Below are 6,974 nucleotides of genomic sequence, written 5' to 3'. Positions count from 1 at the left end.
GCATGCTATAATTTTGAATTCGTATATGACTAAAATTGGACGGTCCGATTTTAGTTCTTTATAAAATTTAAACCGGCTAAAGAGCGGTCGGACTATCCGATTTCTGTTTTTATATATACTCACTATTAGCTGAAGTCTCCATTTTTCTTTGTCTCTCAATTCTCTCTTCTCAAACCCCTCTGATTCTTTCTTCTTCTTCATTGTTTCAACACCAATTTTACTAAGATTGAGAGCTTTTGATGTGAATGTATCATAATGGATGATAGAGTGATGTTAAAAGTTTATTATCATAGACAGATTTTGTTATAAACAGTTGAATGAGTGAAATTTGTGTGTGAAAATCCGTTAGATATCGTTATTTCACTCACATTGTCATTTGAAGAATCAAAAGGTGTAATTTGTGAGAAAAATGAATTCTCAAATATCTAGGAGAGTGTCGTGCATTTTGTACAGGTATCCTATATTCGTATTTGGTGGGTTCATTCAGTTTCAAACCAAATATGTAACCGATGAAGCAAGCATGCAAGATATGTTTTTAGTGTATATGGAAACTCCCTCACAGATATCGTTCATCGACGAGGAGTTTGAAAGTAACTATGAGGTCGTTGATCCGGGTGGAGACAAAGATCAGGCTAACGGCACTATGAAGGCAGATGTGACAGAGGTGGCAAATGCACTAGTAAACCAGCATACGTTTGTAAAGCCTACTTTCATGCGGTCGTTGAATTTGGAGAACATACATGCATTGAAATTTTTTCAGTATATGAATGCAGGTATGTATTTTTATGATAGATAAATATTACAGATTGATTAGGTAGCATGACCAACATGTGATCTATAGAATATCAATTGATCATGTAAGATTTTTTTTATTTAGTAAGTAGTATTTGATTGATTGTTTATTTTTTATTAATTATTTATGTATATTTTATAATTTATTATATATTGTGATTAATAATTTATTATTACTTATCTATATTTATATTTTTGAAAACGAAAAATGTGGATAGATTTTATATTTATATTTATATTATTAGTTATTTATAAGTCAAGATGCATATATAAATTAATTGGAAGCCAATATTACACATATCTACCAAAACGAAAAATGTTACAAAGATTTACCAAGTATTTTGATGTAATTCGAACGAGACCCATCGAATTTTAAAATTCAATACTAATTCAAAGCAGTACAATTTGAATTATGTATGGACGAAATGTTTTAGTAATTCGAATGAGAGTGAATCGAATTACATGCATGTGAAAATGCATGTGAATACAGCTCTAATTTAAAGTGGACTAATTGGAATTACCACCAAGTAGCAGCCGAAGGTAATTTAAATTGGTCTCATTCGAATTATCAATGAAATACCCTATAAATATAGTTTAGTTCAATTTTTTTTGTAATGCATGGAATATAAAATATAAATTTTTTATTTTAGATTATTAATTTTTTTAATAAATTTATTTAAATTATATCACAAAAAAATATTTTATTTCATGCAAAATATTAAAAAAAAAATAGTTTAAAAAATGTTAAAAGTACTATAAAAATTTGTAATGTTTAAGTGACTTAAGTAAATACATGCATGTATTCAAATTTTAAATAAAATACTCTATATAGTCAATAATAATTTCAAAATTAAAAGCTTTTTACTTCAATGTTTCTAAGGTTTATTTTAAACTGCCAACAGAGAGCCATTTTTTGCACTTTTTTTTATTGCAATTTAAAATTTTCGTGTACCAGTACTTGTATTATAGGGTATACCAGTTGTATTATTAGTGGATTGTGATTTAAATGAATATAAATTTAAATTTAATTATTTATCTTATCTTGAATATTTATATTAGAGGATTATTTATTATCTTGATAAGTTTGCAAATTCATTATCTTATATAATATTTAGAATAAATTTTATCTCTATATTTTAAAATGTATTTACCTCATTATCTAATATTTAGTATAAATTTTATTTTTATATTTAAAAATTTATTTGTATTAATTATCTACTATTTTCAAATGGAAAAAACTAAAAAAAAAATTGGTTATTAAAATCGATGGCATTATTGTCGATTTTTAAATTTAATATAGACAAAAATAAAAGGCAATGTTGTCAATTTTTAATTTAAAATAGACAAAAAAAAGAGAAAATAGACGATATTGTTATCGGTAATTTAATAATTAAATCGACAGTTAATTTGTCAATTTTAATAAATTAAATATCGACACTTGGGTCGTCGATTTTAAATAATATTATCGACAGCCTGGGTGTCGCTTTTTTTAAGTATGTAAAAATCATAATTTTATATTATCGACACAATGGTTGTCGATTTTATTAAAAGTTTATCGACAACCTGAGAAGCCGTCGATTTTATTATATTTTTAAAAAATCGACCCGTTTTAAAGCGATGGCTAGCGCCGTCGATTTGGCTGTCGATTATAATAGTATTTCTTGTAGTGAATATACGATAATAATCAATTTATATTCCAACAAAGCAGTTAAAATTTGATTATTCTAATCGTAAGTTATTAAACATATATTAAAATTTAATAACATAAAATATTTTAAATTGGTTACTAAATTGAATAATAATTAAATTAGTTTCCAACTTTTATCTAATAATCAATTTGGTCTATAAATGGAGAAAATAATCAAATTGATTTTATAATTTTATCTAATGATCAAACCCTCCTATTTAAAGTTCAATTTTTTTTTCCAAATAAGGTTAGTTAATGACATATCTCATATTATCAATTAATTAATGATAAAATGTAATTAATTACTCTCATATTTTTTTAAGTAAAGATTTAACACAGTTATAAGTGAAATATGTTATAAAAAAACAAAATAAAATACAAAACACAAAACACAAAACAATAAACAAAGTAGAATAAAAGTTAAACTATAAATTTATAATGTACTTACACATATTCTATCTTATATCTATTTTTTTAAGTGTAATATCCACACAAATAATTTCAGATTATTCATTCATTTAAATAATACTATTATATTTTTTATTTTTTAAATTCACTGACACATTCACAAAAGATAAGAAAATTTCTAATAACTTAATATATTTTCATTCATATGAAATTTGTAATATTTCATGAATTTAGTAAAAATTTTGACTAGTTAAATTCTTTATTTAAATTTGCTTTAAATTCTTTAATTTAAGTTTAGTCATCAACTTGAAGCTTTCAATTCATTTATAATTCTTCATTTTTTTTATGAATATTATGTTGTTTTGCACTAAAAAAATAACTTACATTCTTGTAGTTTTTACTATCTAATTTAATTTTTACTTTTAATTAAATTTGATTTCAAATTTTTTCAATGTTCGTGTGAGTGAATACCAAATTTTGTCCGATCCAAGATAATATTTTCCAAAAAAAAAAAGAGAGTAGTTGATAGTTTTTTTTTTTGGACTTGGCCATGGGCCAGAAGACTGACCCGGACCACAACCCGTACCCGCCCAGGCCCAGAACCCTGCACCCAGAGAGTAGTTGATAGTTTAGTTTGCACTTATTATTCTGTATAAAAAACATTCAGTTCTATCGATACCAAAAAAAGAAAACAGAAAAATTAGAAGAAAAATAGAAGAAGTCTGGCCAATATAGCCCAATATTCCTGAAGACCAAAAACGAAGGCTCAAGATTTTTTATTGGACTTCAACAAAATTGCTTCTAAGACACCCAATCAACAAACATGCGAATTAAACCTGTTGAGAAAAATGTCCAAAAAAAAAAAAAAGATATGATAGCAAGAGAAGAAGAACATCAATAATGAAATTATCCGTTGAACGAAGCTGGTCTTTGTGGAAGATTAGGAACGGGTTCATTTTTTATAATGTATCAATTTCAGTGTGAAAGAGATAATAACATCGATTTTGAAGCTGTTGAAAGAACTTTAACAAATTTTCACTTCTTAATTGATAAGCACTTTACCTTTTATTTCTCTTATTAGATTATTATATGATGTTATTTCTACAGTAGAATGTTAAAAGTCTTTTATTTTATTTATTTATCTGATATATGGACACTTATATATTTCTTTTATTTTATAAATAAAATTATCTGATTTAAAAAAAAAAAACACATTAACACCCACTTCTTAACCTGTCAAAAAATTTCAAATAAACAAAGAAATGAGCTGAAAGATATGGAAGTACAATCATGTCAAATATTTTTATGTTCTATAAATTCTTAAGAAGCATCAAAAGTAAAGGGGAGGGCCAACAATTAAAAAATATATAAGCGCCAAAAATTAGAAAATACTAAGCAAAGGAATTTAAGAAGCAAATTTTTTTTACTAAAACAAAAAATATTTCTGCAGAGAATAGTACAGTTAGGACAAAAAAAAAAGTGTGGAGAAGAGAAGTGACACTTCAAAAACTGATGTAAAATAGACGTATGCAATATTAGGTATATTTTAAATTTTTGAACCCAATTTTTTTTTCAATTTTTTTCTCATTTTATCATGTAATATTCATTAAAAGAAATCATCGGTTCACCTATTAAAAAAAAATGTTGCTAATATGTATCTTAAAAATACATGATAAGTTTGTCATTAATGAAAAAATTTAAATATTTTTATTTAATGACTATAAAATAAATGCATTAAAAATTTAAATGAGAAAATAATAAATAGATCATTGACATTTTAATTTGCGAACATTTAAGTTTTGGAGAATTTAAAAATACATTTAAGTTTCTACCCTTTTTAAAATTTTGACATATCGATCCTTCATATTTATTTGGGTTTGTCAGATCCAACAGAAAAATTAAAGATGACTCATTATACTGACCTGATTGATACGAAAGTACACGTGAGAGAGTTTTTAAAATAAGACAAATTAGACTCGGATAAATATATCCAGATTTTGAAGAGGTCAAAAACTTAAATATTTTATATTTTCAGAGACTTAAAATAAAATTTTGGTACTTAATTATATAATTATGTTGATGAAATAATTAAAAATAATATAAAATTTTAATTAAACTAATATTAAGTATTAGAAAAACAAAATTTATTTTTAGTTTCAAATCACTATTTATAACATATGATCTCACAAATATTTTTGTAAAATCTAAAATAAAATGAAATTAAAACTAATATTAAAGATGCTCTCATAATTAATTATAAGCATTTAATAACAATATATACAACAAAATACAAATAATTAAGTTGCAATATTTAAATAATGTTACGCCAAAATATTTAAAGTATTTTTAATTATCTAAAATATCATGTAAATAACCAACTTATTGAATTAAATTTAGATTATAGGATTTAATTGGTAAATTTATTTTAATTATTATATATCTTCTTCATAATTGTATTTTATTGGAAATATATTATAAAAGTTATCATTAATGTGTTTGCAGTTTACATAAACAAATTTGAAAAGATTGTTGGTTGTTGCCATTTTCTTCATAGTTAATTAAGTCTTTCTTTTCTTTCTTTTCTTTGGAGTTATCGTCAAATATTTTTCTTTTGCAGTGTTCCAAAGCATGTGTCTTACTTTTCCCAGATTCTCCAAAAACGAAGGCTCAAGACAAAAATTGCCTCTGTGACATCCAATCAACAAACATGCAAATTAAACCTGCTGCATGTGTTATGATCATGATTAAGTAGTACGCTACAAAATGAAGGTATAAAGCATCAACGGTCACTTTTTAATCTATCAAAAGTTTTTAAATAAATGAAGAAATGAATTAGAAGATATGGGAGTACAATCATATCAAATATCTTTCATGCTCTATAAATTCTTAAAAGCATCACAAGCAAAGGAGAGGGTCAAAATTAGAAAATACATAAAAGCAAAACAACTTAAGAAGCTAATTTTTTTTACTACATAAAAAATATTTTTGCAGAGAATATTAAGTTGAGGAGTGTTAGGAAGTCAATAACTTTTATATTTTGTAATTATCAATTGGTCATCAATAATATTTTTAATGCTGTGAGATTATATTCAATGATAAAAAATCATTCACTTTTTTTATGGTTAAGTGATGGTCACAAAACACAAAAATTACTGGTCCCTAAACTTTCTCTATCACAGTTAATACAAAAAATAAGTTGGAAAAGAAAAGTGATACTTTAAAAACTGAAGCAAAATAAACATGTTCAATATTAGGTATATTTTAAATTTCTGAACGCAATTTTTTTTCAATTTTTTTTCTCATGTTATCATGTAATATTCATAAAAAAGTGATATTTCTACAGGTAGGGTAGGATAGAGTAGAATTTAGAATTTTAAGGTGCGAGTAAGATTAGGGTTGATAGATTTTCAACCTGCGGGTAGGATAAGATATAATTTTAATAAAATTTTTAACTCGCAAATAGAATTAGGGTAGAATCCAAACCCTACCCTATCCTATCCTATCCATTACCAGCCCTACCATTTGGTATAGTTAAGTATAGCACAACAATACAAGTGCCATAATAATCCAGTGCATGTACATCACATTTTTTTTTCTTTTCTTTCTTGGATTCTCCGTCCGTCGATTATCCAGTGCATGTAGACCACAACTTCCAAAGCATGCATCTCTCTTTTAAAATTTTCTGTTAATTTCCCAGATTCCCTTATTTGTCATTTAGCATATAAATTATTATTATTATTTGTGACGGTACCTTGGAATTTGGGATTACTATAAGAACAACGGATTTTGATGACATTTTGACCCTTTTTTTTTTGGAGTTAACATAAATGAATAAAATAATTTAAAAAAGGGGTCAGAAGTAAATAAATAACAAGCTCCAGTTTATAATTAAACAATACATTTTTTTCTACTATTTATTAGAGATATCACTACGTTTAGTTTAATTTTTCTCATAGATATATTATGTTCTTTCAAAAAAAAAAAAAGCCAGTTTCTTAAACTTTTGCCCTTATTTGTTATTCCTGTGTAAATAATATCCTTTCATTGCAATTTGTAAAAAAAACAAAACAAAAAATTACTTAAAAAA

Source organism: Arachis ipaensis, chromosome B10 (assembly GCF_059453495.1).
Source record: "Arachis ipaensis isolate K30076 ecotype BB chromosome B10, ASM5945349v1, whole genome shotgun sequence".
NCBI lineage: Eukaryota > Viridiplantae > Streptophyta > Magnoliopsida > Fabales > Fabaceae > Arachis > Arachis ipaensis.
The sequence above is the reverse complement of the archived record's forward strand: the minus strand, read 5'-3'. Positions refer to the sequence as shown.